The sequence below is a fragment of the Arvicanthis niloticus genome, chromosome 18 (genome assembly GCF_011762505.2).
Source record: "Arvicanthis niloticus isolate mArvNil1 chromosome 18, mArvNil1.pat.X, whole genome shotgun sequence".
NCBI lineage: Eukaryota > Metazoa > Chordata > Mammalia > Rodentia > Muridae > Arvicanthis > Arvicanthis niloticus.
Window position 1 is genome coordinate 49,459,466 of NC_047675.1, and position 9,763 is coordinate 49,469,228.

Sequence of the window (9,763 nt, forward strand, 5' to 3'; positions counted from 1 at the left end):
ATTCAGCCTGGGGAGGGGATGCTGCTATGACCTGTGACATTAGTGCTTGGAGCCCACAGCCCCTCCCCTCCCCCCACTTCCCCCAACACCCTTCAATCTCCCTTCAGTTACTGCCTTTGCTGTCGCTCAGTTGCACAAGACAAGAAAGTGTGAAGAACTATGTGGTATCAATAAGGACAGCAAGCCAGATGTCCCCCAAAAAGGTGGCTCATAAAAGTGGGCTGGCCAGCCCAAGGCACCAAAGCCCTCCCTTCACTGTGAGCCTTTTCAGACTAGGGAGGTGGTTAGCCGTGGGTGCAGCCGGCAGAGCCAGAGACACGACTGTGAGATCCACAGGGCGAATGGAGCTAGGGAGTGTGGAGAGCTGGGTGACTCTGGCTCTCGATCTGCTGGTAAATATCACACACAGGTATTTGCCTCTTCTCAGGGACTCAGTGCTTGAGAGATGGGCAACTTCAGAAGTAGCTGCAGGAAACATCACTGAGCTCTCGCACGGGAGGTGTGAGCCACTCTGATGCACAGAACCAGAACAGTCTTTGAGAAGCCAGAAAGAATGTCCCTGATTTGGGGAGAGGCACAGGCTTGTTTCTGGAAACACTGAGTTCCGAAGCCTCTATGGAGACCAATCATCACGTGCAGAATCCTGTAGAGACCCAATCAGCTACAGCAATCCAGACTCTAGATGGAGACTGGGCATAAGCAATAGCTCTGTAATCCCAGCACTAAGAAAGCTGAGACAGGAAGATCTCAAGTTCAAAGCCAGCCTTGGCCACATAGTAACCCCTTATCCTCAGTTATCCACAGTCAAGGTGAAAATCTGTGCCTCATTCCCTCCCCTCCAACATGACATAATTACTGATACCTTCAGAGACCCTGAGTTTAGTTAAACACAGACCTATGAAGCACCGTGACACACCTTTGTGTTCAGGAACCAAAGACGACTACAGGCTGCCAGGCATCTTTTAACTTTAGCCCTAAACTGAGAAGCTACAGTAACTGGTGCCAGCATCCTATACAGCACAGGGCAGCTCCAGAGCCCACTCAAACCCTCTGAGATCACACGGGGCCAGAAGAGGCTGAGAGGGCACACTGCTCTCAGACAGGTCCAACCAAGCCAGTTGCCCAGACAACCGAGCTGATCCTCAGTCTCCGTCTCATCCAGAGGCTTGCTCTGGCCCAGAGACATCCATGAAATAGCATTCTGGAAGCAGACGGCCTTTCCCAGTGGGTCTTTCCAAATAGCATTTGAAGGAGATCTTGGTCCAAAAGGGGATCCCCAGGCTCTTCACTGAAAAGCTTGCATGATGCTTTCCCATGAACATTTACGCAAAGATGACGGCCTCATAGATCCTAATGAGCTGTCTGGCTGCGGTCCAAGTGTATCTGCCGAAGACCATTTTCTCATCCCCGTGTTCTCTGATTAGTAAACTGCATGAGTAGCTACCAGGAAGCAGCTGCTAAGTGCTGTTACAGTCAATCTGTCTCACACTGACCACTTAGTATTTCCTTTTTAACCCTTAAGAAATACCTCTCTAGGGCCTGCAAGATGGCTCAGTGGGTAAAGGAACTTGTTGCTACTCCTGACTGTCTAAATCTGATCCCTGAGACCCAAATGATGTGAAATCTTGCAAATCGACCTCTGAATTCTGCACATGTACCAGGAAGCACACACAAAGAGATAATTTTTATTTTAGCCTGAGGAATACATTTCTATAACTCAGCACTCTTACTCGAATCTCAAGCAGAAGGTTGTACTTGACATGAATTCACCCATTCTGCATGTAACTACTGAGGCCAGTCTGTGTCAAGAGCCCAGTCAGGGGCTGAGAGCTTAGTAATAAATATGCACACAGCCTCTACCTTGGGGAAGAAGACCTTGGTCAGTGCCAAGTTTGGTCATTGCCTCCTGTCATGACAGGTCTTAGGTGAGATGGAGCCATGCTTGTAACAACAGCACTGCTACCCCTGTAAACTCATGCACATGACAACGGGCAGCACTTACCTGGAACTTAGCAAGGGTTTCAAGATGGTAGCAGCAGGTAATAACCCAGCCCCTGCCCTCTTGGACCTTACTGCCCATCCTCAGACACTGGCCAAGCTCTTGGACCCTGCATGCCCTGACCAGCTTCTTTGGACTCTACAATTCAGTGAATACTCTGGACTGAGGGTGCCAGACAGCAAAGGGGGGCCCACAGGATTCCCCAAATAAAGCAGAGCTGGAGTGCACGTGTGGCCTTCTGTTGCCAGGTTCAGCAGTGGGTAAAACCCCACCTGCAGGGTCTGTGGGTGTCACAGTGGGATTCCTAAAGATCTTCCTCGGAGTCTTCTGCCTCCTGCTCCTGCTTTTCTAACCTGCACCCTGACCCCGTGTCTTGTTTATAGCAATAACTCATCTCTCTTTTTGGAAGAAACTGTACTTACTTCTTCCTCACCTATTTGCCACCCTGAGATGGAGGCCCAGAACCTGCTCCCTACTAGAGTAGGGGACTGAGGTGAAAAGAAACTCAGGCCAAGCCGAGGTTTGAAAACGCCACCAACCATAAGCAACTGAAAGGCTCACAGATAACATGGATAGACTCCCGGGGAAATGAATGTGTTTAGGGTCCTCAGCCAGCAGATGTCGCTCCACTGTCTGGACTGAGGACAGGCGTGGGAGCCACTTGGTTCTATTACCATTCAAAGAGATGAAAAGGTGTGGCATGCCTTCCTTTCAAGCCCAGGCTGACATCTGCAGCTGTGGGAGCAGTTTACCACAGTTGCCAGTGGATACCTCTGGGATCATCAGCTGGTCACCACCACAGTGATGGATACACTGTATCTGCTTGAGTACGGATACATTGTATCTGCTTCTCAGTCCAGATCCAGCAGAGTGGGTCCCAGGCAGCATGCTCTGCCTTTTCCATCATCTTTCTCCCGTAAACACGGAGGATACTTAGAAAGAACCAGCCAAAGCAAACAAAACCTCCCTTCATGACCCTGTTGGCCTTTGTAAGGATGAGTGCACATAAGGAGCAAAGCTGTCTCCTGTCCGTAGCATATCACACAACCCTGTGACCTTCTACTTTAGCTCAGGCTACCCTCTTCTGCCCAGCTCTGGATCACAGCAGATACCCTGGTGGTTCTGAACACGCTGGCCATGGTGTCCACATTCAGAGTCCAGTTCTGGCTTCTTCCCACTTCCCTAGGGTCACTTTCAGCTGACCAGTACTGTGGCCCTGGGACTTCTGCATCTCTATCAGAATAGGATCGTTGATGAAAGCAAGAAGTAAGACAAGTTTGGGCTAGAGTTTGAACCAGATCCAGAGAGCTCAGAGGCTACAGAGAAGCAACTGCACTCTGCAGAGGCTGTCCACCCATAGCTTCTAGAGGGAGAGGACCTGAAACAAGGAACGGAGAGAGAACCCAGGGAAGCGTGAGCAAGTGCATAGCCTGGGTTTCTACGGAAATAGCAGGGGAAGAGAAGCAAGGGGCTTAGATGGCTATTTTTCTCTGGACCCCAAGGCAGTATCACAAGGGCCTGAACCAGAGCAGGAGGAGCTAGCGAGGGGGAAGGGGAGGGAGGCTGGGGACAGCTCTGTTCAGGAGTAGCTGTTTGCCTAAGGAAGGTGTTCTAAAGCCTCGTGGCTACTGTTGGTCCCAGGTTTAGTTAGGCCTAGATAAAAACAAGAGAAGACATGTTTCCTGAGTTTTACATGATGCTGCTTCCCCTCAGAGCTTTCCCTTGCATTGGGGGCTCAGAGCCTGGGAAGAAGGGGAAGACTTTGATGTCCTCAGAGCTCAGGACCCAGGAGAAAACCACAGCTCCTCCTCAGGCCCAGGCCCTATCTGGATCCCAGGGCTTGTTGGAGTTGCTCAGTTGTCTTTGCTATTCCCATTCTCCTCAGGGATCCTCTTGACTCCTGGTGTTCTTCAGCGGTTCTCTTCCCACTGGCCAAACCTTCTCAGACACAGGCGACCCAGCACTAGACACCCCTTTACCGCCCCATACCCGATACCCCTACACCCTACTCTTTACTCCACATCCATCTCTACCCAGCACCCTGCATCCAACACCCACTTACACCCCCACTCATCTGCCATCCACTCCGCATCCTCTGTATCCAACACCCACCCCACACCCAGTTCCCCTCACATACCTTGCACCTCACACCCTTCACCTGGTCACAAACACCATTTCCATACCAACCAGGTCCCCATGCCCCACCCAGGAGCAGGAGGGGCTGGTTATTTGGAGTTTGTCCTGAAGACCTCGAGAGCAAAAGGGTCCTAGCACTTCAGGCCACTCAGAGAAGAAACCAGCTTTCTGATAACTGTACAGATACTAAACAGACTGGAGCCAGTTGAAACTGGAAAGAAGAGCTGGCTCTGACCCAGCAACAACCAAGCAAGATGTCTTGACTAGAAAACACTGGCTACGTATGTCTCCCTCCTGTAGGAGCAAGGGGAAAGGAAGGTACCGGCTAGCCATCCATCCTCCATACCAGAGCTGCCCTGGGAAGGCAGGTTCCCATTGGATTTTGTTCTGGGTGCTGGGCTGCAGAGAGGTCCACTGTCTTTGTTCACTGATGTTTTCACAACTTAAGAAGAGCAGTGGGAATGGCTGGGTGACCCAAGGACAGGATCACCTGTGTCTGCCTCCAGGACTGTCATAATTACCATCAGCTCCTGGCAGAAGCCATTTAAAACTTATTATGAGTTGCCCAAATGTCTAATGCTTGACTTCCAGGTATCTGGGAAGCAAACAATGATTTGGGGGTTAGCTTGGCTAGATCTCACAGAGTCTAAAGGGCTAGGATTTGAGCCAAATTCACAAAGCTCTCTCTCTCTCTCTCTCTCTCTCTCTCTCTCTCTCTCTCTCTCTCTCTCTCTCTCTGTGTGTGTGTGTGTGTGTGTGTGTTTACATTATATGCACTGTGTTGAGTTAGGATGCACGGGCATCAGCTACCAGATTCCTGCTTCTTCCAGAACATGAGCCTTTTCTTCCAAGGCCTTCAGTCAGCTGCATGAGGTCACTCATAGCATGGGACTCAGGGGTTGTCTGCACCACCCAAACTCTACTAATTTAAATGTCAATCTTATAGAAACACCTTCCAAGATACAGCTATATAGGGCTTGGCCAAACATCTGGAGTCAGAGGCCAGCAAGGGACACATGCTACAGCAGTTACCTTACCTAGAGCCTCCATGACCTTCTTAGTGTGACCCCTGAGCTCTACTGAGGATGAGCGGGGCCACAGAACGCATTCCCGAGTGATGAGTGACGCTCACCCAGCACCACCAGCAGCCTGTTGAATCACAGATCAGATAGTATTAAATTCACTGTATTTTTCTTGTCTCTAGGTAGCCGAAAGAGAAAACGTGAAGAAAACCAAAACAGGGCCCAAGGCTAAAAGCACAGGGTTCAGCATTAGGTGTGGCATCTGTGTCTCAAGGCATCAAAGGCTAACTGGAAGGACAGGATGAAGTTCTGTAGCCCAGATACAGTGAGCCTGTAGCTTTCCAAGATGGATTATCAGGATCAGATGGTGACGTCTGCAGAGCTTGAAGTCCTGCTGATAAATTCTCTGCATGGGAAAACTGCTCACCACCAGGCTCCTGCGAACAAGAAAGGCATGTGGTGCTGGCATAACCTAGCTGAAGGCTGCGGGGTAAGTTCAAGCTACAAAATGAAACTGAGCAAGAAAGATTGGGGTCTAAGATTTTCCCAGCCAAATGCAAACAAAGGCCTACGTTGGTTCCTCTGCTCATATGTTTCTTACCAGCCTTTCCCAAGTGACGTAGAACACAGAGCTCTTCCACTGAGGTGATTTCTCAAGGTGATCTCTCAAGGCTGTGCCTCCAGCCAAGGGAAATATAGGTTTGATGCTAGGCCACTCACTGTTCCTTGTTTCTATGTTAAGAGAGAAGACAGACATGGTGTGGCACCCCGGCAGGGATAGTGAAGGTGCCATTGAAATGTTTGTTTCCCTGGAAGAACAGTGGGGTAGAGAGAACCCAGGAGGCAGCTGGGGAGGAGCATTTGATCACTAGTGCCTCCTTTGACAGGTAAGAGCATGCATAGGAAGGAAACAGGGGGCACGTATGGGGAAGAGTGTGGAGTGGGCAGTCCTGACGAGCAGGGTGGCTGAAGGAAGCCAGCACCGGAGCAGCTCTGAACCCTACGGAAGATGCCAGAGCCCAGGTCACCTTTGAAAGACTCAGCTCTGTGGTTTTGGTGCTGCTCAGATTCGCAGTGTGTGAAGAGATCTTGTTTCTTCCCAAATGTTGATTCTAATTTTGAAATCTTTCTCACAAGACATTAAACTGCATAAAAGGAGAACAGACAGATTGCTCCCCAAGTGGCAGCTTTCAAAACAGCACCCCACATGGCCGTGCTATGTTGTTCTAAAAGTGGGTGCCGGGTGGATGGGCGTCTCCTCAGCTATGGAGAACCCATTATCCATTATCCCAGATCTATATGCTTTTTGTGTCTACTCCCAAACTCTGTGAACATCTCTGTTATCCTCGACCTGGAAAGAAGCCAGACAGCAGTGTCTTCAGACAGGAGGACCATGTGGTTCTCTCCTTTGCTGACACACCTCAGAAATCTCTTAACACAGAACTGAGTAGCAGGGTAAGGACTCCTCACCAAGTGTCACCGTGAGCAACAGTGGCCTTTCTGTCGGGCGGTAGCCAGTGTGGTAAAGCAGGGTAGCTATCAGCACCTGCTGGTTAGCCACTTTTGGATTTGGCAAGAATTTCTTGGCTATGACACCAAGTACACGAACATCGAACGCAAAAATAGACAAATTTAAAAGCTGTGAAACTGGCAATAGCCAAAAGGCAGCCTGTAGGAAGAGAGAAACACTGCTAACCCCACGCCTGATAAAGGGCTAATATCCAAGTATATTAAAAACTCCCACCGTCAAAGGGCTGCCTGAGATCAGCTCCACACTGCCATCTGCAGCGGCAGCCTAGGGAACGCTGTTCAAAGACCACAGGGGAGATGGGATTCCTGACTCCACTGCAGAAAAGAATTTCAGAACCAGTCAGTACGAAGCAGAGTTAGAGTTTATGAAGAACTTAGATTTCACTGGGGCAGGTGTGGAGTCGGGGTGGGGTGTAAACAAGGACATTCAGAGAAAAGATCACACTCACCCAAGTGTGAGTACGGGGCTTCCCAAGAGAGAGTTGAACTTAAGTGTCCTTACAAGAGCCACATAAAGGGTTTGGGTGACTTCTGAAGCTACTTCTCAAAAGGCCGCCGAGGAGCTTGAACAAGACTGTGGGGTGGTTCTTAAGATGCACTGGGCAGAATTACAGGCAATATGGTGAAATCCTAGGTTACAAGGGTTGCTCGAGGGTGTTATGTTCTTATGGGGGGCTCAGAGGTTCAGAAGACTCAAGTTCAGATTCCAAAGAGGAGTTAGCAACAGCCTGTAACTCCAGAGGCACCTCTCTCTCTCTCTCTCTCTCTCTCTCTCTCTCTCTCTCACACACACACACACACACAGACACACACACACACACACACACCATACACATCCAGCGTCTATGGACCCATGCAATCAAGGTCTCCAGGGGATATCATCACGAGCACAGCATCGGCCACCACAACTTCCACAGCAGCCAAGCATGAACGGGTAGAAGAGATGAAGTGCGTCCACATAGTGGAGTGGTACCAGCCTTAAACAAAGTACATGCTATCACACACAACAAGGTGGGGCCATGACTGGGAGCAAGAGAGCCACAAAAGACAATTCCTAGGGCTGGAGAGATACGGCTCAGTGGGTTAGGGTACTAACCACCAAGCCTGAAGACCTGGGCTCCCTCCCCAGGATCCACATGGTAGAAGAAGAAAACCAACTCTCACAAGCTGTTTTTTGACCTACACACACACACACACACACACACACACACACACACGCACACACTTTATATAATATACATATTACTTATATATTATTCATATATATATATAAATTTTTTAAAAGACAACCCCTCTATGACCCACCCATAAGAGGTATCCAGAGGGAACTCACAGGCCCAGGACACAAGAAGCTCTTTCTTGGTAGTATGGACTTTCAGTCTGCAGGAGAAGGAATCTCAGGGCCTGTGGCAAGGCAGTATCCTGTGGCTGACAAAACATAGCCCACATAAAAATTTAGACTATAAATTTTATGTTGTATTTTAAGACCTTGTTTTTAAAGTTATTTATTTTATTATGTATGAACAATTTGTTACACGTATGCATATGCATCATATTTTATCCCGGGTATCTTCAGAAGTCAGAGGAATGCCTCTGATCCCCTGGAACTGGAGTTTGGTGGCTGTGAGCCACCGTGTGAGTGCTGGGAATTGAACGTGGGTCCTCTGCAAAAGCAACAAGCACTCTTAACCATTGAAATGCCTCTCCAGATTTTGCTATCATTTTTTTTTAAAAGCAACTTGCAGAAACATGTACAGCAGATGATCATTTAAAGAAAGTTTAGAACACAAATCAGGATCACACCTCAGATATTCCCAGATGCATGTCTCCGTGGTGCAAACACTGAAGCCAACATGAGAAAGGAAACCGAGTCGTGGTAAGGACCTGGAGTACCTCAGGCAAACATTAAGATTTATTTTTAAAATTGTTCATTCATATGAAGAACTTGGTGATTTACTATTTCATTTATGTGTGTGTATCTGTATTATCTTAGTCAGGGTTTTACTGCTCTGAACAGACACCATGACCAAGGCAACTCTTATAAAGGACAACATTTAATTGGGGCTAGCTTATAGGTTCAGAGGTTCTGCCCATCATTATCAAGGCAGGAACAGGGCAGTGTCCAGGCAGGCATTGTACAGAAGGAGTTGAGAGATCTTGTTCTAAAAGCAAACAGGAGAAGACTAGCTTCCAGGGAGCTAGGAGGAAAGTCTCAAAGCCCATACCCACAGTGACACACTTCCTCCAACAAGGCCACACCTCCTAATAGTACCACTCCCTGGGCCAAGCATATACAAACCACTACATGCATGTATGATCATATGTATGTGCGTGTGTGCACGCATGCACAAGTGTGTGTGTTACAAGTGCGTGTGACTCACAGTCCCCCCACCCCATGCACACATGTACATGCGCACATACATACGTGCACATGGAATCTAGAGGTCCATCTTAACTGTCATTTTTCATGTGCTGTTCCTAGTTTTGATTGGTTTGGTTTTTAGGAGACAGGGTCTCATTATGTAGACCTTGGCTTGCTGGGAGTTCACTAAAGAGTCCAGGCTAGCCATGAACTCATAGAGATCCACCTGCCTCTGCCTCCTGAGTCCTGAGATTAAGGGTGTATACCACTATGCCTGGCTTCAACTTTTTTTTTTTTTTCTTACCGCAGGTCATCAGATCAGACTTGCATCCTCATGCTTGCTTGGCAAGCGCGTCGACCTTAGGAGCCATTTTCCAGGTTCCTGGTGACTGATTTGAAATAAAGCCTCTGCCACTTCTGCTCTCTTCGTGCTCTGGAAGCTGGCTTGTCTTTGTGATTGTTGGAGTGGGTTCCTGGGTTTATTTATGCCATGGGCAAAAATAATTCTCCTAGGAGACACAGCCTGGCTCAGGAATGTCTTGAGAGGAAAGAGCCAAGACCCAGGATGGGTCCCAGCAGCACACTTGGGTCCTATGCCTGCAATCCACTGTCCCAGATCTGAGGGAAAGACACACAAGCGGCTAACAGGGAGGGTCAGGCTGCTTTTCCTGGAGCCAAGTCTGAGCTGAGAGTCTGGGTAAGATCAGATCTACC

General features: G+C 48.8%; 1 long non-coding RNA gene across 1 annotated transcript; it reads left to right on the top strand.

The window, feature by feature from the left end:
• The first annotated feature begins 5,581 nt into the window (after window positions 1–5,581).
• On the top strand, window positions 5,582–9,461 carry LOC117722897 (uncharacterized). Its single transcript, XR_004608616.2, has 3 exons — window positions 5,582–5,647; window positions 5,900–6,044; window positions 9,359–9,461. It is a non-coding gene; the product is annotated as an uncharacterized LOC117722897 (long non-coding RNA).
• The last annotated feature ends 302 nt before the right edge of the window (window positions 9,462–9,763 follow it).